General features: G+C 34.4%; 1 long non-coding RNA gene across 6 annotated transcripts in view; it reads right to left on the bottom strand.

Moving 5' to 3' along the window:
- Nucleotides 1–901: 901 nt before the first annotated feature.
- The window catches only part of LOC107127201 (uncharacterized), a 513,156-nt gene continuing 492,582 nt past the window's right edge, over nucleotides 902–21,475 (bottom strand). For all 6 annotated transcript variants that reach the window (XR_012418768.1, XR_010577715.2, XR_010577711.2 and 3 more), the window contains one exon: nucleotides 902–1,551. This is a non-coding gene — a long non-coding RNA (uncharacterized lncRNA). The remainder of the gene's footprint in view (nucleotides 1,552–21,475) is intronic.

The raw sequence follows: 21,475 nt of genomic DNA on the forward strand, positions 1-21,475 counted from the left end.
TATTTTGTCAATTCAAGAATATTACATAAATGGAACCATACAGTATATAACTTTTGGAGATTGGCTTTTTTTTTTTTTTTCTCTCAAGATACTATCCTGGAGATTCATTCAGGCTGCTGTGTTTATAAGTTTATTCTTTTTTTAATCACCAAGTAGTATTTCTTGATATGGGTGTACCATGATTTGTTTAGACACTCACTTGGTGAAGGACATCTAGGTTGTTGACAGTTTTTGGCTATCATGATTAAAACACAGCTATATAAACATTCGTGCACAGGTTTTCATGTGAAAATAAGTTTGCATACCTCTAGGTAAATGTCCGGGAGTGCAATTGCTGGGTTCTATACAATTTTACGTTTAGTTCTAAAGAAACTGCTGAACTGTTTTTCACAGTGGTTGTACCATTTTACACTCACATCAGCAATGTATGAGAAATCCAGTTTTTCTGCTTCCTTGCCCAGCATTTGGTGTCATCAGTGTTTTTCATTTTAGCCATTCTTGTAGGTGTACAGCAGTATCTTACTGTGGTTTTAATTTGCATTTTCCTAAAGGATAGCAGTGTAGAACATCTTTTTCTGACTTTTTTGAATTTGAAGGATGAGTTACTATTTTTTGTTTTTTTCTTAATAATAAAGCTATTGATGTTCTGTATTTTCTATGATTTTATAGAATGAATTTATTTTTACATTTTTCTAAATATACTATAATAATGATTTTCATCCTTTCCTTGATCTTATAGTTTGTTCTTGTTGTTGCTTTGTTTACCAGAACTATTAACACTCATTTTTAAGAACAATTTTCTTTATAATCATATCGTCAAACAAGAATTGAAAAATATCATGTTATGTTATTATAAAACTTTGTTAAAAATCGCATACACACCCAAAATCTGTCAAATACGCATTTCTCATATTTTCCTTTATTTCTTTTATACTTTAAGTAACAATCATTTTTTTAGAACTACTCCTCATGAAGTTTATTCTTATCTGAATTTGACTAAATTAAGTGATACCTAGAGAGTTGGTAAAGCTTTATTTATGGATGTGTTCGTGAGGGTGCTTCAGCAGAAGATTGGTGTGTGAGTTGGTGGACTGAATGCGCAAGTTCTACTCTTTAATATGGGAGGGCATGGAGAGAATAAAAACTCAGGAGAAAGGCAAATTCGTTTTAGCTGATCCTGAAACTTTCAGACTTGATCAGCCATGCTGCTGGGTTCCAGGTTCTTCTGCTTGCTGACAGCCTATCATGGGACTTCTCAACCTCCATAACTATGTGAGCCAATTCACCTAATAAGTCTCATGTCATCTATCTATCTAGCTAGCTAGCTATCTAGCTAGCTATCTAGCTAGCTATCTGTCTATTTAATTTATCCTTTATGTTGGTTCTGTCTCTCTGGAGAACCCTGATAAACACAAACACAGAAAGAGAAAATTGGATATAGGATGACAACCCAAGGAAACGTCTTATTTATTTGGATAGTCAATACACAGTACAATCCACAACCAAAATTGTCCCACAGTTCTTCGACTTGATAAGGTAGATGAGGCATACCTAGAGGAAATAACAAAGGAAAACATCAGAGAAAATACATTTTGTTCAGGATCATTCAAATAATTTTTTATGTTATGCTAAAAAATTTTAATGTTAATTATTATACCATGGGGTAAGGGTGGAGGGACTCGGGGCATTAACTTTTCATTCTGGAATTTTTTGTTGTTTAATATTGGAGTTCACTGGTTAGTTTTAAACTGTATCTTGGGTGACAAAATATATAAGTATTTTGCCTATTTAATTGACATCTTTGTATATAAATCAAAATATTTACTTTGTATGCACAGTTGATTCCTGAGCAATGCAAGAGTTAAGAGTGCCAACCCCATTTGCAGTAAAAAAAATCCACTTCTAACTTTTAACTTTCAAAAACCGTAGCTACTAATAGCCTACTATTAACCAGAAACCTTACTGATACCATGTATGACTGATTAAAGACTACTTAATATGTATTATACCCTGTATTCGTACAATAAAGTAAGCTAGAGAAAAGAAAATATTATTAAGAAAATCATAAGTGAGGGAATATATATATATATATACATCCTCATCATCTTAGCATGAGTAAACAGAAGAGGAGGAGGAAGTGGAGGTATTGTTCTTGCTGCCTCAGGGGTGACAGAGGCAGAAAAGATGGAGGGAGTGAAAGGAGAGGCAGAGAAACTTGGTGTAATTTTCCTTTAAAATATGTCTAATTATCTTCTTTTAAATTTATTTAAAATACCAATCCTTAATTCCATCATTTGCTTTAGTTTCAGTGCCCACATCATAAAAGGGTCCACATTATAATAAAAAAAATCAAGAGTAATTTTGAATTATCAGAATCCTTCTGGCAAATTATCTAATATCAATCTGTTTTCCAGCACTATTTCTTCTACAGCTCTTTCTTCATCATCTGACACTGGTTCGGAAGGACTCATCTCCATCAAATCAACTTTTGTTAATTGCTCTGCTGTGGTGTCTGTTAGGTCTTGAATTTTTTCAAGATCCATATCTCAAAATGCTTCACTTGCCCCCCTTTTTGCCATATCCACAATCTCTTTCATGATTTTCCTTATTGGATTTGTCATAAATCTTATGAAGTCATGTACAACTTCTGGACACAATTTTCTCCAGCAGGAATTTATTATTTGGAGTTTAATGCCTTTCACAGCATTTTTTGTAACATCAATGACATCCATGGTGTAATTCCGCCAGACTTTCATGGTACTCTCTCTTTTGGGGTTCTCTTCCATAACATTGACAATTCTTTCAATTAAGGTTGTGTGCAATAAGCCTTAAAGGTCTTTATGATCAGGTCTCAAGACCCTGAACAAATTAGAGACATAGTGTTTTGGAGCAAGTAGACCATTTTGAACTCATGAGATTCTGGGTTACAGGGTCATTGTCCAATATCAAAAGGACTTTAAAAGCCAGTTCCTTACTAGTAAGCTTCTTCTTGACTTCAGGGACAAAGCATCATTTGAATCAACCCAGAAAAATAATTTTCATTGTCCCGATATCCTTTTGCACAACTGAAAAACTAGCAGCTGGTGTTTGTCTTTTCCCTTCAAAGCTCCAAGTTTTACAGCTTTATAGATAAGACCAATCCTGATTATAAACCCAATTCCATTTGCAAAAAACAGTAGAGTTAGCCTATCTCTTCCTGCCTAAAATTCTGGTGCTTGCTTCAATTTCTTACTAATAAATATCATTCATAACATATTTTTCCAGAATAGTGCACATTTGTCTTGGTTAAAAAACTTTTTACACAGATATCCTTTCTCCTTGATGATTTTCTTTATGGTATGTGAGAAATTGTTTTCATACTTTTGGCCTGCAGAAGCCTCTTCTGTATTCTTAAATTTTTTTAACCTAACCTCTTTCTAAAATTATCAAATCATCCTTTACTGCCATTAAATTCTCTAGCATTAGATATTTCATGGTTGTTTTGCTTTCAGTTGTCATATAATGACTTTGCTTTTTTTCAAATATATTAGCATTGTTAGGTATGCCTTTCTTATAGCAATTTTGCCCTCATGTGAAAGCTGTATTTTCCACTATGAGATGAAAGGCATTTGGCAAAAATTGCAAGGTTATCATGCCTGCTGGCAGAAGCTACGATGATGGTTTCACAAATTTTCTTTTTTTTTTTTCTTTTTTTATTATACTTTAAGTTCTAGGGTACATGTGCAAAAAGTGCAGGTTTGTTACATATGTATACATGTGCCATGTTGGTGTGCTGCACCCATTAACTCGTCTTTACATTAGGTATATCTCCTAATGCTATCGGTTCTCCCTACCCCCTCCCCACAATACAACCCGGTGTGTGATGCACCCCTTCCTGTGTCCAAGTGATCTCATTGTTCAATTCCCACCTATGAGTAAGAACATGCAGTATTTGGTTTTCTGTTCTTGCAATAGTTTGCTGAGAATGATGGTCTCCAGCTGCATCCATGTCCCTACAAAGGATATGAACTCATCCTTTTTTATGGCTGCATAGTATTCCATGGTATGTATGTGCCACATTTTCTTAATCCAGTCTGTCACTGATGGACATTTGGGTTGATTCCAAGTCTTTGCTATTGTTAATAGTGCTGCAATAAACATACGTGTGCATGTGTCTTTATAGTAGCATGATTTATAATCCTTTGGGTATATCCCCAGTAATGGGATGGCTGGGTCAAATGGTATTTCTAGTTCTAGATCCTCGAGGAAACGCCACACTGTTTTCCACAATGATTGAACTAATTTACAGTCCCACCAACAGTGTAGAAGTGTTCCTATTTCTCCACATCCTCTCCAGCACCTGTTGTTTCCTAATTTTTTAATGATTGCTATCCTAACTGGTGTGAGATGTTATCTCATTGTAGTTTTGATTTGCATTTCTCTGATAGCAAGTGATGATGAGCATTTTTTCATGTGTCTGTTGGCTGTATGAATGTCTTCTTTTGAGAAGTGTCTGCTCATATCCTTTGCTCACTTTTTGATGGGGTTGTTTGTTTTCTTCTTGTAAATTTGATTGAGTTCTTTATAGGTTCTGCATATTAGTCCTATGCAGAACCTATAAAGATGAGTAGATTGCAAAAATTTTCTCCCATTCTGTAGGTTGCCTGTTTACTCTAATGGTAGTTTCTTTTGCTGTGCAGAAGCTCTTTAGTTTAATTAGATCCCATTTGTCAATTTTGGCTTTTGTTGCCGTTGCTTTTGGTGTTTTAGACATGAAATCCTTGCCCATGCCTATGTCCTGAATGATATTACCTAGGTTTTATTCTAGAGATTTTATGGTTTTAGGTCTAATATTTAAGTCTCTAATCCATCTTGAATTAATTTTCATATAAGGAGTAAGGAAAGGCTCCAGTTTCAGCTTTCTACTTATGGCTAGCCAATTTTCCAAGCACTATTTATTAAATAGGGAATCCTTTCCCCATTTCTTGTTTTTCTCAGGTTTGTCAAAGATCAGATGGCTGTAGATGTGTGATATTATTTCTGAGGGCTCTGTTCTGTTCCATTGGTCTATATCTCTGTTTTGGTACCAGTACCATACTGTGTTGGTTACTGCAGCCTTGTAGTATAGTTTGAAGTCAGGTAGCATGATGCCTCCAGCTTTGTTCTTTTGGCTTAGGATTGTCTTGGCAATGCAGGGTCTTTTTTGATTTAGGCTTGGTATGTTTTAACCTGAAACAGTGAAAAACCTCAGCTTCAGACCTCACTTTATGGTACATGTCAAGGAATTCAGTTTTTTCTTGTAATGTCATGATTTATCTCTGTTTCTTGGGGATACATCCAGCATCATGACTGGCATTTCATATGGGTCTCATCCTGTTGTTGGCAGTTTACCATATTGCACTAAACACTATAAAAAATATGTGAGAACCCTGAGGGATCACTTTTACTGTGATGCGCATTTTACTTAAGAGAGGAACTATAAACATGAAGAGAATTACCTTCACAAAATGTTTTAACCAGATTCAACACTTGAACTCACCACAATAGCAACAGAAGGTGGCTACAAAGTTAGTACAATAGTATAGCATGTATTAAAGCTAATTTTATGCAGTTATGATTTAACAGTGCATCTTTATATTTCTTTGGACTGAAATAGCACCATGTATGGTCTGTAAGTGTTTGTGTGCATAAGTTTTTATAAATTTTAACTATAATAGATTTATGTATATTTAATGATGGTAAATAATATTACAGACTAGTATCTACACATGTTTTATGCATTCATGACATAACTATTTTTTTCAGTATTTCTAGGCTACACAATTCATCTGTAATTTTTTTCAAGTTGTTACAAATCTCCAAAACAAGTTTCCAATATATTTACTGAAAAAAAAATATCCACTCATAAGTGGATGCATGTAGTCCAGACCTGTGTTGTTCAAGGGTCAAATGTACCATGGTGTTTTAGGTCATCTTAAATTCCCCTGCTCTGTCATAAAAGTACACAGGTCATTTGAACAACAAAATCAGGGATTTGAAGAAAAGTTAATTTTTCTTACTTGTATATTCTTGTGTTGTGACACATAAGCAATCATGAGGTTGAAGCAGGTGGGAGTGGTTAGAAAAAATAGCTTTAGATAGTTGTTAATGTAATCATAACAAGAAATGGTGCTTAGATGACAATGCTGCTTAATACCAAGATTCTATATTTGCATTTTGACTTTAAAAGTATCTGTAGAGTCTGAGCGCGGTGGCTCATGCCTGTAATCCCAGCACTTTGGGAGGCCGAGGCAACTGGATCATGAGGTCAGGAGATCGAGGCCATCCTGGCCAACATGATGATATCCAGTCTTTACCAAAAATACAAAAAATATTAGCCAGCTGTGGTGGCATACGCCTGTAGCCCCAGCTACTCAGGAGGCTGAGGCCGGAGAATCACTTGAACCTGGGAGACCAAGGTTGCAGTGAGCCGAGATTGAACCACTGCATTCCAGCCTGGGGGACAGAGCAAGACTCCGTAAAAAAAAAAAAAAAAAAAAAAAAAAAATTGTAAGGTAGCTTCCTTCCTATGTGTGTGTGTGCACACACACCCATGCACACACGCACATATGTTATACATTAGTATTAGTATTGGCATTAGTAATAGAGCTCCATCTAGTGTTTACAGGTATTCTAAATCATAGGTAAATTTGTGTTTTGATTCTTATTTAATTAAAAAATCATTTCAGGAATAAATGTTATTAATTAACCATATTTACCCATTCAGTCCTATTAAAACAGAAAAGTGAAATATTTTAAAGGATTATCAAATGATGATAAAAATCTTGCTATTTCTATTATAAACTACAGTAGGTTTATAAATGCTTAGGTAATTATAACCAAAAAGTACAATTAATGCGTAATTAATATTATACACTACTGCTTTATTATCAGAAGGAACTAAATTATTTGCTTATTAGTTCATGTTCAGAAAGCTCTAAATTTTTGCAGTGTTGCTTACCTTCAATTTGTCTATGAAATTCTCAGTTTCTAAGTTTCCACTGAAGTTAATTACAATGGCATTCAAAATGCCAACCACAAAATGCCTACAATGCTATGAAGTGTTACATAATTTTAAAACCAGATACAATTACTTTTACTAACACTTTTGGTTTTGAGAGATCTTATTGTGCACCAATTAGGTTTTGGTGATAAACATGAGTCCCAGTGTAATGGATCATAATAATAATTGTGTTCAACTAAAATACTGAAAACTCTAAGCAATAGAACTGCAGTCTGCTCCTGTGTTAACAGTTCTCTAAATACCTAGAAAATATGATTTCCTTTTTGTGCCAATTTCTATATACATTTCATTGATTCCCTCATTCAATGCTGTTCATTAGCCCCTTGATCTGTTCCAAATTTTCTATATATGTACAATGGGAGACACTGTTAATCATTTCCCTATATCCATTATCCTTATTTTCTTTTTAGGAGTGAAATACAGCACCCCTTTCCCTGTTCCTGCCGCCATTAAAATTGTGTTTGGCATCTGACCACCCAAGATAGAGACATTTCCTAGACTGTTTTGCAGCTAGGTATTTAAGTAAGTACTGCCCTGAGATTGAATTTAAACCAACAGATGTAAGCATAAATATTGTGTCCAAATTGTGTACAACTTCTTGGTCATCTCTTTAAAACTAAATCTATTTTCCCAGCACTGCCTCTTTTTCCATTCTGCAGATAGTAGTGAAGATGGGGCCACCATTCCCTGAGAAAATCCAGTGGGAAAATCCTGAGTCCTTTAATGACTTTACAGAGGACAGCCTCCTGGCCAGCTGAACTATGTTTTTGTGAGACAAATAAACTCCTATCGTATTCATTCAATTGTACCTATAGGTCTCCTGTCTTGTTGTTAGAATGGATTTATTTGAACACTAACCAATATTGATAAGTACAAAAGAAAAATAAAACATAGTCTTTGGCCTAACGGATACTCTAATCTAATGAATCAGCCAGAAAAAAAATGGGCAACTGTATATAATGCAAAATCACTATCATGATGGATGTCTGTAGAAAAGATGTGGTCACCGAAGAAATTCTGCCTTGAGAAATTAAATAAGGCTTCAGATAAGTAGTGGCATTTAAATTGATCTTGAAATAGTGATTTAAGATCATTACATGAAGAAACAGGGAATGACAGGTAGAAAAGACTCTACAGATAAAAAGAACACTATCAACAAAGGCATGGGGGATGGGGTGCAGAGTAAATGAGGCTTTTGGTGGATAGCAAGAAAATGATGGGTCAGAGAAGGGAGTAAGTGGCTGATAAAATCCTGGAAAAAGAACTATGATAGGTTGGACTATCTTGTGACTAGACCTTTAATGTCATAAAGAGAATTTGTACTTTACCTGACAGACAACGAACTTTTAACAAACAAGTGAAATGAAATGCAGTCTATGAAATCACCTACGGTTGATATATTCTACGTGGTATCAGCCATGGTCAAAGGGAGTGCTTCTTGATGTTTTATTATATGTGATTTCCCTTTATCAGAGAAATATTCTGTGGTGTGGAAAGTGCTTCCTTCTTTCAAAATAAAATGTAAGCAGCCACTCAGCTATGAAGGGACAACACAAAGAGATAACAGACACCCTTCTTCTCTCTTATAATAGATGTAATTAATCTACCATTTACATTTTAAATAGTAGGAAATATGGACAGTAATTGGAGAACTTTTGAGCTAATATTTCTCCTGCATTCATCCCCAGCAGTCAGTGCAGCTGAAATATTTGAAAAATCAAATGTAGCATTGCCTTTCATAATTTCAGGGTCATCAGCAATTGATATTTTGAATATATTTGCATATGCTTTGCTTCATCTGTATAAACAGCAACAAAAAACCACAAGATAGAAGCAACTAGTAAAAATAATCCTAAAAAGTACAAATCACTATGGAGTTTCAGTCACACAAAAGACATACTGTGTTACAATGTTCAAGAAATGGTTACTATATCCTTTTCTCCACTGAACTACCTAAATGTTAAAAGAGGACTGTTTCTACTACTTTCTCTTTTTTTCACATTTTTCACATCATAATCATGTACTACCATTAAATATCAACTGATAGGATCCTGAGTCCTAGGTTTTGTGGGTTAGTTAGACTCCTCCAAATTTGAAAATTGAGTCTGCGGCAAGAGGGAATTTAATAATATATGGAATTAATGATTGTTAATCAATGAGAAACTGAAATAAATCAGGGAATAAGCTGGATGGTATAATATAAGTTAGTCAAATCAATGAGTTTTCACAGTTGGAAATTTAATTGACTATTAAGCCAACTTTTTCAAAACTGTCACACTATCAAAGATAATATCAAGCACAGCATAGCTGTACATGAAGGCCAGACTGCAATCTCAGACACAGTAATTGGCAAATAGTGCAAGGCAGCTGTCTATGCATTCTTGATATGTTTCTGCTTCTTTGTGGTATAACTTTACAATCTTTGAAAGAACTAACAGCCCTATGGGTCACAGAGTTTTTGAAAATAGGTCTCCATCTCCTCAGACAAAGCTTCTGAAAATATAGAGGTACTTTTGGGAATAGATATGAATATTTTGCCTAAAATTTAACATTCTAAAAGCACTCAGTTATTTTTGTTCTCACTTAGAAACAATTTAATGTTACAGATGCAAGCTTTATTTAAGCAGAGAATTACAAAAGGTCCAACATTTTTTCTCATTCTCTAGAGGATATTTCTGGTGCATAATTTATAAATGGATATATTATTCATATTTGGGATATAAATTCAGAAACATGATTTCAAATAATTTTTTTGGATTAAGGGAAATTAGTCTGTTAGAAATAACGGATACTAATAAAAACATTTGTTAAACATGAGTAAAGTCAAGTAGCTATCCTGAATGGGATCCTCATAGAGAATAGTTTCATTTCATTTCAAGAAGCAAGATCAACACTTTTGGCTCAATATGAACATAGTTGTATCCATATGTCTACAACTTCCCAGTTTTCCAATTTTATACTAAGACAGATTGAGTAAATATTTCCAATAATACAACTCATATGCTGTTTTGTGAGGAAAAAGTGTAATATAATATTTATATAATAATGCCAGAATAATAACAATTCTAAGGTTACCAAATGTTGGACTTTTTACACAAAGGCAAGAGACCCAATATTCCAATTACATTCAAGTATAGTATTTCCTATAACAGATAATCGACATCCCTCTCTCATCCAGAGACTCTTGAAGAGTTTGAATGTCCAATCGTGGGGGAAAGCTCTACAAATCAGCTGTGAGCATGGTCGGTTTCTAAGTGGAGATATAAGGGGAACCGGCCCCATTTCATGGCAGAAATATGGAAATTCTCAGGGGTAAATTGATTTATTTATGGCTGAATAAGCTGAATCCGTCTGTTAAAGATGTCTGTTACCAAGACTGTGTGGTTAACTACATGAGTAGAAATATAGATGGAGAAAAATGCGATGCAATTTTTTTAAAGGAAACAGAAAGGATATTAAAATGTTTAACATACATACTTGTTATGAACTTAAAGAAATAGAAACTCTAATTGGAAGGCTACAGGAGACATATGGGAATTTTACAGGATTGCATTAAAGACCCCAGAACAAGGATAGAATGGAATATAGGACTATGCGGTGGGAAAATTAGCAGCAGGCTTATCCAAAACTGGATTATAAATACAATAGTATATAATCTGTTGATGTTCTATTAATAATGACAATAACCTTTGCATTAGATTTTACTGTTCAAGAAGCATTTTCCTTCAACTTATTCAAGTATCAGAAAAATACCTACATGTATTATAATTACTTCCATTAGTAATTGGTAGAGGATGAAACTGACTTCCAGAACTTCTAATTTAATTGAATAAAGTTGCTTGATGTATTAGTTTTCTACTGTTGCATAACAAATTTCCACAAACTTATTGGCATAAAACAACATCTATTTATTAACTCTAAGTTCTGTAGGTCAGAGCCTGGCATGATATGGGTGGATAATCTGCTTCTGATATCAAGGTATTTGCTGGTATGTGTCTTAACTGTAACGCTCTGATGGAGAATCCACTTCTAAGCTTATTCAAATCGTTGACAGAATTCAGTGTTTTGCAGTTGTCGCCTGAGGTCTTTGTTTTCTTGCTAGCTGTCAGCTCAGAGCAGCTCTCAACTCCTCGAGCTGCTACATTTATTGGCATATAGACTCCCCCATTTTTGAAGTTAACAATTACATGGCTGAATGCTTCTCGTGCTTCAAATATCTCTGATTTCCTCTGTTGCCACCAGCCAGATAAAACTCTTTGCTTTTAATGGGCTCACTTGATTGGGTCAGGCCTACAAAGTAAATCTTTGTATCTTAAGGTTCAGTTCTATTGGTACTTTAATAACCTCAGCAAATATTTATTTACTGTAGTGCTTAGATGAATGTCTCACTTAATAACTAGGGGATGGGAATCTAGCAGGTGCCATCTTTAGATATCTACCCATCACATTTGGTTTACGAGGAATCAAGCCAGTATCATAATTCATGGATTTTTTTATTAAAAATTCAAAAATTCTTTCAACCACAGTTAATTTGTTAACTTATAATAAATTGGTTAATCTTTGGCTACCTTATATGTATATTACTCTCACATCATTCATAAGTTACTGGGGCATTCAAGAAGATGTCTCAAGTTGAATTGTTTCGAGAATACAGAAAATACTCAAAAAGCAACAGACCCAGGGAAGAACGCCAGTTACTTGATTAGTGGAAGCAGAGAAAAGACAAGACCTAGTAAACCTTTGCCTATTGTTCCATAATAGAGAGGCCCTTATAATCACTCCCTCTTCCCACCTCTCTATCCATTGACTCTCTTGTAATTTACAGTGCTTCTATTAGGAAAGAAGCACATTTTAGAATGGAAGTCCCTTAAGGAGGAAAGCTTTTATCTTTTGATCTTTAGTGCCTTGCATAAACTCTAGCACATATTAAATGCTATCAGACAACTTGCACACAGGAGATTCTTAGATAGGTTGAGCTGAGTCATAGTATTGAATTAATTGGAAATGAAAAAGTGTATCATTGCAAAACAAAAACCTTGAAAATAATTTCTAAAATAGACAAAAAGTGAAATCAACCCTTGAAACAAAAATGATGCTAACTGTAGTACCTGATACTCATGGGAATATAAGTGGATGTGAATATGTGTTTAATTCATATAAGTGGATATAAATAAACATTTAATACCTCCAGTGGGTGTTTATAGATTCAGTTATCCTTAATCAAAATACAGAAACTTGGATTTATCTGATTGGCAGAAGTGCTGCTGAGTAATGAATGGCATTTTCTCTTTGAGTCTGTATGGGTCAGGAATCCCAGCAAAAGGCCAAGAAAGGAGATACGCATTCCATGCTAACTAAGGTATGCAAAACATAAAACTTTTTTTCATAAACCTCAATTTGTATGTCAAATACTAACTTCTGGGAGAACTCAGTCATTTGCATTATTTATTGGGCATTTCAGTTAAAAACAATCCCATTCAGGATTTCTCTCCTGTCCATATTATTTACTCAGGATGTGGCATTTGGCCCAATGCAGGCTCATGGTGATGGAGAGAGTGTCTGGCATTAATCTGGTCTTTGAGGATAATTACTCCGTATTGGTGAGTTCACTGCTGACAGTCCTCTTCTAACTGATGCTTCTCAGCCTCCTCTGTTATGATATAACCTTATCCTCACAATGGGACTCCTGAATGTCCCATGAGCCATCTTTCTCTCATCTAACTTTGGCATGGAACCCAATAAAGCTTCTTTGAAGTTATTCTTCCTATACATATCTGGGTCTAATATTTCATTTCCAAAACTTATCCATTTATCCGTATTTGAATAGTTTTATCCAGTGAGGGGAAGTCTTGGAAGCAGTTTCAAAACAAATGCTATGTAAGCTAATTCTCCTTCACACAAATTATTTAGCATTTGACTTTAATTTAGATCTAGTTTTTTTTTAATATTAAGAGCCAAGTATTGGGCCTCATTCTGTTCTGTGCCTTAATATCTTCAACCCAGTCCTCCCACTCCATCTTGGAGTGGAGTTTGGGCAACTTCTTTAAGCTCTCCTTACTCTCAATTTGAGGTCAATGCCAGCTTCAAGTCTAAACAGTCTTTTTAGTAGTAGGATTGACATAGGACTAATTTATTAAATCCTAGCTCTACGGGGTGATACAATGTGATTATCTGCTGAGGCATCATCTCTGCATTTAAACTTATTGGGTCAGTGCCTATTTACATGTGAACTGACTGGTGCTAAGCATCTCTGGTTAGTTCTGTTCTCAGTATTGTACAAGTGTTCAGTCTAACAAAGCTAACATGAAAATAGGCACAGGGGTATTTGTGTAAAGACCTCTTCCTAACCATCAAGTTGGTTCTAAGTTAAACTTCTTTGTACATAGTATCTCTCGGCTGCAATAGCTTAACTGGGCAATAAAAGACCAAAAATGCCTTACAGCTAAGCCATGCTTGTGATTGTCTGTGGCTTCATTCCCTCCCAGACAGAATCCTAGTATGTCTCAGAATAACTCACTTTTTATGAACCACATATAATATGGAAAATATATGAGTTAATTTTGAGTCATAGATTTTGTTTTTGTTGTAATTATATGTGACCTAAAAACGTGAACCCAAATCCCATTTTTCACTGAAAATATTGTTCGGCCATTTACTTATCTTTTTGAAAACTAGGCTTGAAATTATAAATACCACTGCAACTAAATCTGATTATATTATTTGGCTTAAGATAGTCTAGAAAGGACAAAACTTTGTTTACTATCTTCTTATATGACTAAGCTCTTGTAAGGAAATAGCTGCAATATTTGTGTGCATCTCTGGATGGACTGATGTGGGAAAATTTTTCTTATAAAAACCCATATTCATGCATATTACTATTAAAGTATTCCAGTTAATCACTGCAACTTGGTTACCTTTACATAAATTAAAATTACCTTTGTGAACCTACATGTTCTTATATCTTTGGGCTTAGGCCAAGGCTCTTTTGTTTGTGAAATTTTCTCTGACCCTCACAGAAAGGGGTGAGTTTGGGAGAGTTGGTTTGTGGATATGTGAAAACCACTTTTTTTTCCTGTGGGATAATATAGTTTGTGGGTTATACCTTTATTATGCATCTTATTGTTTTTAATACTACATTATTAACTTTCTCCTTGAGTAAAGAAGCTGTTTATCCAGTTCAAATTGTTATCTTTCATTTCAGTACATAGCAGACAATTTGCCCATAGCAGATGCTTCGGGAGGTTCAGTGTAATTGTATTGATGAATTATAATTTCTGAAATTTTTGCATTAAAACTTTTGTCAGTGGCCTTTTACTATTCCTATCTTGATATAAAAAATAAGAAGGCCTACTTGTGGAATCAATCTGGAAAAATAGCTGTCTAAGAAAATCATTTGGAAGCTGCAGCTGGTTAAAGATAACAGGTTGTTTTTCAAGAACAGCCCCTTAAAGTTAGATATATCAAATCTCGTTGTATAGGTCTGCTGAGCAATGACACTCCAGCCATCAACGGAAACCCAGGGATCACTTTCGTCGAATTCAATTCTCATGATCTTAGATCATATTCCATTAACTTGACTTGAGTCAAATCAGTTGAATGCCATAGACATGTACTACTAAATTCTGCATTTCTCCATCTTGGGTCAAAACATTTGTTAGCTCTGCCAGTGGCTAAAAGCACTTAAGCAGAAACAAAAATAGACTGAAGAATAGGGGTTGGGGTTGACATAAGATCTATTGTCAATCCTACCCTGCTTATCTGTGTGTTAAAATATGTCTGATCTATTTTCTTCTGTAAAAAGTCATTAAAGACAATATTTATTCCAGTAAGTATCAGGTAGACTTTGAGCAAGTACTTGAAGCTTTCCTTCCATATCTCTCAGAATGCACTTGACTTATAATGGGCCTCTCATTTTGATCATCCATCACTCTGAAACTAAAGCTGCCATTCAATATTTGGCACTTAGGGTGCCAAATTGGAAGATTTTTATATGTCCAAATGGGGATAAGAATGGAGCTGCCAAAATTGTACTCACTTGTGACTTAAATATCCAAGAAAGAAAAAAATAATGCCATTAAAAAGTGTGTCATCTCCTCTCTATGATTCAGTAATGAAATCCTGTCTGTCAGCTGCATTCTGTTTAATCATTGGAAATGGTGTACACTATATCTGTGAAGTCTAAATGGAAAAAGTTGCCACTGCAATTGCAGCTTCCTCCTACCAATAAATCAACGTAGAAGAGGAGGGGAGAAAGAAGGCCATCTGACAGCTCTCCATCAAAACGCCAATCATAAATTAGCACCTACAGAGAACATATCACATGAGACTGTCTTTTCAGGGACTCAGAGTTAAATAATGAACAAAGATACTTTAGTTTAAAAAGGTTGCAATTCCAGAGATATCAGAGATGCATTTAATGAAAGCAAAGGGAATCACCCAGTGAGAAATTTCAACCTGTCTCCAAAAGGAAAGCTGTATACCTGTTCTTGATTTTGGACATTTGGAATGGTTAAGATGCTGATAAGTTTTACAACTGCAGCTAGAACAGACCCTGACTTCTTTCATTGATAGTGTTTCTTAAGACTCTCCCCATAATATAAAAATTTATTGTTTTCTTGTTTTTTGAAAGAAAGCACCATTGTGTAAAATACGATTTTCAACTTGATGGCAGCATGCCCAAGTGATTTAGGTGATATTGGATTCTTGCATAGGTTCACTGCATAAACCTAGAAAAAGAATGCTGGTTTTGACAGCAGGAGAAGGCACATTTCCTTCCTAAATCATTAAGTTAGAAAAATACTTGTTCAAAACATATATTGTATTCTATGTTTCTTAGATTTGGCATATAAATTTTAAGAGTTGATAAAAGATCAAGTAAGTTCATATTTTAAAGAAAAGAAGAACTACATATAATTAAAATACAAATTATATTAAATTACTTTTAATCTGATAAATACATTAAAATGATATATGAAGTTACTGACTTTGTACTAGTGAAACGAAAATATGAGTTTCTTTTCTCTTTTCTCCCATAATACTTGCAAAGTTTCAAGTATCTTCTACCTTGTGACCTTTATTATTTTTCAATAAAGTGTGCTATAACTTACTTGTTTTGAAAAAATAAAAAAGGGTACTAAAAATAGGTATTACACTATCTCTAAATTTGCAAATGTGTTCCTTTAGAATTGGATTTTTATTCTCAAAAGGCTCAATTTATATCATGCCATGATTAGGATTATTACAGGCATTTCCTGACATTTTAGTAACCTGTTCTAGAAAGACATGCAAATAGTCCCTTAAAACAATAAAAACAGAACAAGAAGATACCTGAGAACAAATGAAGTTCAAATTCTACCAAATATGGCACTATTCCTCAGAAAGCCTTGATGATGTTCATTGGGCCTCTGCTTGAACATTTCCAACAAAAACGTATGCATTATCTCCAAAGGATGCTATTTTATCCCTGGATAATTACGGACATTAAAAACATTTAGCCTTTTATTGAGTGAAATATAAATAAAAATAGTAAAATTTTGCCTGTGCTTTTGATGTGTCAGTCAGGGGCTTTGGGGTCCATGCTTTTACCCCCATTCTATACTTCATTCCTGTTGAAATCAACCCCAGAGCCAAATAATTATCTCAGCTATCTCAGATGGTTTAACCATGGTCAATAAAGCAGGACTGTTATCTCATTGAATCTGAAAAGAAAACTTTCATTCAAATACTAACATTTGGATATTTTGTGTATCAGATTGTATCCTAAAAAGAGATGTTAACCTCGAATGAGTAATTTAAGAGAGTTTAGTTAAGAAACTGTTAAAAACTGTGGGCAAAATTACAGATGACCAACAAGAATTGGCGAAGCACTCTGGGGCTTGCAACAGAAGACATCTTGCCTCCTCTAGGCCTGAAGGGGAAAGAGGAAGGAGAAATTACTGTCACCCAATGATCGCAGTTGTAGTTGCTGGATAGTGTAGCTTGGCAGGAGCTGTGGCTTTGGTAAAGACCAAAATGGCCCAGCTGGAGGGAACTAAAAACTAAATGCCCTGTTTGTATTATCTTTCTGCCTTTTGATCTCCTGTCAATGGCTTTTATTAGTCAAACACAATGACAAGCCAGAAGCAAAAATGCTCACTGATGCAGTCCATTCATATTAGCCTCCCTGGCCACAGAACAAGGTAGAGAGAGGTGAAGAGTGGACAAAATTTAAAAAGTGCAAGTGAATATTAGCATGCTATGTACTGGAAACTATGACACATTGTTATAATTGCTTCATGGACTATGTAAAAAGGTGAACATATATCACCAAACATAAACAAAAAGTGTGCCTATTTTAACAGTTACAAGTAAAAAAATCTATGGGCTGGAAGAGGTGTGTGTATCTACTGACACTGTGGGCATTATTTCATTGTTTTATGAATAATTCAAAGTTTTACCTTTCTTTGAACCAACTTAGTTTCAATGCATTGTTGCAATATTATTTTAATCCCCCATCCCTACACTAATTAATAAACACACACACACACACACACACACACGTATATGCATATGTATATGTAACTAACCTCAGCAATGAAAAGAACTTACGTCCTCCCCGTCTTTCATGACAACCTATTGTTCCTTCTCTAATTTTCTTACCCCAGTTCACCAATGACTAGAATTCTAGCTTAAATTCTAGTTCCTCAATTTTTGAGTTTGTAACAATAGCTCCCCTTGTAATAGGGATCTCTAGTTCCTAACACAAATTTGTCAAACCAGGTATTGTTATTTGTGCCAGTAATTCAGTAACTAGGCTTTTGTCTTATTTTTCATCTCCTAAGGAGCATGTTTTCTGAAAGGCAACACAATTCATGCCCCTGAAAAATCACAGGATCTGTGTGGTTGTTTCCTCAATATCTTACTACAGGACCTGGCATTATTTATGATATATAGTAAACATTTTAGATGTATCTTCTGACAGCAAATGAAATGTTGCCAAACATTGCAATGTCTGCTCACTAGTTCCCTAAATTGCCCCCAAATACTTGCCACTTGCACCGTGGTAATTGTAAAGCTATTCTTATTTTATTCTCTGATATGGTTTAGCTGTGGCCCCACCCAAATCTCAACTTTAATAGTGTCTCCCAGAATTCCTATGTGTTGTGGGAGGGACCCATGGGAAGGTAGTTGAATCATGGGGGCCAGTTTTTCAGGTGCTGTTCTCTTGAGAGTGAATGGGTTTCATGAGATCTGATGGGTTTATCAGGGGTTTCTGCTTTTGCTTCTTCCTCATTTTTTTCTATTGCCACTGCCATGTATGAAGTGCCTTTTGCCTCCTGCCATGATTCAGAGGCCTCCCCAGCCATGTGGAACCATAAGTCCAATTAAACCTCTTTTTGTTCCCAGTTTCGGGTATATCTGTATCAGCAGCTTGAAAACAAACTAATATATTTTCCGTTAGGGATATATTACTCAACTTGAACAATGGACATTGATGTTTCTGCCTCACTTGGGCATTTCAATGAGTCCATTCTCTCAAATTCTGACCTACACTTAGATGTGCTTTTTCATGAATATATCCTCAGAATAGGAATCTCCAAGCCAGAAAACTTTTTGTCAAGCTCCCAGTTTCACCCAATTATGTTACTTATGCCTACATTTCTTTGGCTTGGTCTTTCTCAGCCCAAAACTGTCCCACTACCCACCTAATTATTTCAAATCCCATTGAAATGTGTTGATTGTTTCAATTAAATATTTAACATCTAAGATATTTACAACATGTCTCTAAGCCTTATGAAATAACAATAAAATAAACAGCACCAATACCTTTGAAGTTTCCTTTGTTCATTTCTATGATTCTATTCTCCTTTCCCCACCAACCCTACAACCACTATCCTGAATTTTGTGATTATCATTTTCATTTCCATGCTCTATTCTCACACAGACACACACAGCCTATATTTCAAACTTTATATAAATGGAAGCATACTTTTTACAAACTTCAACAACTTCCTCTTAATGGTAAACATTTTCTTCATTATGTTTATCTATGAAGATGGATGCAGCTGTAATTTATTGATTTTCATTAGTATATAGCAAAATGCATCTCAACATTGAATCTGCTCTTCATTCAGTATTCAGCTCTGTATTTGCATTTTTCCTAGTCCTCATGCTTGTTATGGACAAAAGGACTGCCTAGGTTAAGGCAAGTTCAGGTTGTTACACACTTCAGTTTTGTGTGAGTGAAGAGAATCTAAATCTAAATGAAGCTTAACACAATCAATGGTTAAGTTGATCAGCTGCAAAGCAAATCATCACCACTGACATGCTCTGAAGTCACTCTTCCCCATGCAATTAAAAATGCCTGGCAGGGACAAGAAAATAGACTTCAGAATCAAATTGCCAGGGTTCTAGCTATAATTTTGAAAGTCATGCGGTCTCTCTCTCTCTTCCTCAATATGCTTGTTTGTAAGACTAAAGTGGTTTATCCTCAAAAAATGTGTATGAGGATTGGACAAAATAATCTATGTGGAATATGTAGAATGTATTCTATGTAGAATATAAGAAAATACTCTATGTGAACTATAAATAGGGTAAGTTTATCATGAAGATAATATATATTTCAAGTGCCCTAGAGAGGTCCTGGCAAGGGGTTAGGATTTTTGCAAAATTTTGAAAAGAAATAAGTGGGTTATTTAGAGTTAATAAAGACCTATAACTTTTTTCACTTACTCTTCTCATTCATTATACTTTCCCTTTTCTATGATACCATTGGAGTGATATCTACTATATGGGAAATTTTGCTAAGGGGAATTTTGGTTAGGACAATAATTTGTCTGGATTTCTTGGGGTATACTCTTGTGATTAGAAGTCATTTTCTTTATGGTTAGATATAGTTAGTCATGGAATTCATGGTAGATATGTAAGCCATGAAATTGTAGAAGTGGCTTCCAGAAAAATTCTTGCTACGGCTCACTCTGCAAACTAACCCAGAATTTTGACCTCTAGAAGAGGGACCAGAGGTTGAGTCATAATACGAGAAAGTGTCCTCTGGCCCATGACAACAGAAGTATGTGGATAGTGGAGAAAAAACAAAGTTAGGGAACCAAAAGCAAACCAGCAAGCAATTCTTCTAATAATATGTGAAATGGTAAAAGCAAAAAATTCACTTTTCCTAAATGCTAAGTGAAAATGGATTTTGTTCTTCTGCCAGAAATATATTTGACAAAGCAAGATATACTTTTATTAGGTGAAATACAAAATAAAACAATGTTTGCTTGTGTTGTTATATAAATTCAGTAGAAATTACTGTAGCAATGAGAAGTGAATTAAAATAATTTTCAGGCCATTCCAAAGTCAGCAATTTATTAAGCAAAAGATTTTACTACACGTAATATATAGGCTTGACTAATTTAAGAGTCCAATTAATTAATGAAGCTTTTTTCATTGCAAAAAAAAAAAAATTGTTTTTTTTTTTTTATAAATTCAACACAAAATGCTGATATAAGCCACTGCAGTAAGGAAACAGAGATGACAAATTATTTCATAGGTATTGTTAATTCAAAGAATATTGAAGATGAGTAACTGCACAAAAATACCTAAAATACTCCTCAATCTTACAATAATATATGAAAGAAATTTTGTAAAATTTTTTCCAAAGTTGACAACAATCCGAAAAGTTACATGGCATTACCAAAGATGAATTATTAGGCTGAGAGAATCTTTTCTAAACTATCATTAAATAAAACCAGTAATCCTAATGGAAAGATGGAATTACCTTTCTCCCTTTGAGAAAAAAATAACAAAATAATTGTCATGTGAAGAAATAATCAAAGAACATAAAACCAAAAAAGTAGATTTTTAGAGCTATTTTAATAAAATGTATTAGTTTTCTGGAATTGTCCATGTTTTAGATTTGTTAGACTTTTGAAACTATGTAACTGTAAATGATTTATTTTCTTATTCCAAGTAAATATTCACATTCATACTTAATTTTGTATGTCTCATTTTGTATTTTATTTTTACCTACAGAAGATTTTCTAAATTATTTAAACTTCTTACCACACAAAATCTGGATTTGTATCTGTCATGTAGTAATCACCTGATAAATGTGAGTATTCATAACTATTATATACCTATAAGCTATTATATTGTATGTATGAACATGCAAATATATAGATGATTTCACATTTTTATGTATTTAGAGATGTTAATGAAAAATGTACATTTTTGGAAGCATTCATTTTTAATTCATGTAGCCTATACTTAAGTTCTAGAGGCATAGATGATGTGTCTTAACTTTCTGTCTTTGCACTCTGTGAAAAATTTCTATGCCTTTTTTATGTGAAAAGACATAGAGTTAAAAACGTTATCATACACTTTAAAAATTAAAAGTTTTTATCAGATACTTGAATCAGGAATCACAATATTTAAAAACCAGAAACACAAACAAGA

This window comes from Macaca fascicularis, chromosome 1 (genome assembly GCF_037993035.2).
Source record: "Macaca fascicularis isolate 582-1 chromosome 1, T2T-MFA8v1.1".
NCBI classification, from domain to species: domain Eukaryota; kingdom Metazoa; phylum Chordata; class Mammalia; order Primates; family Cercopithecidae; genus Macaca; species Macaca fascicularis.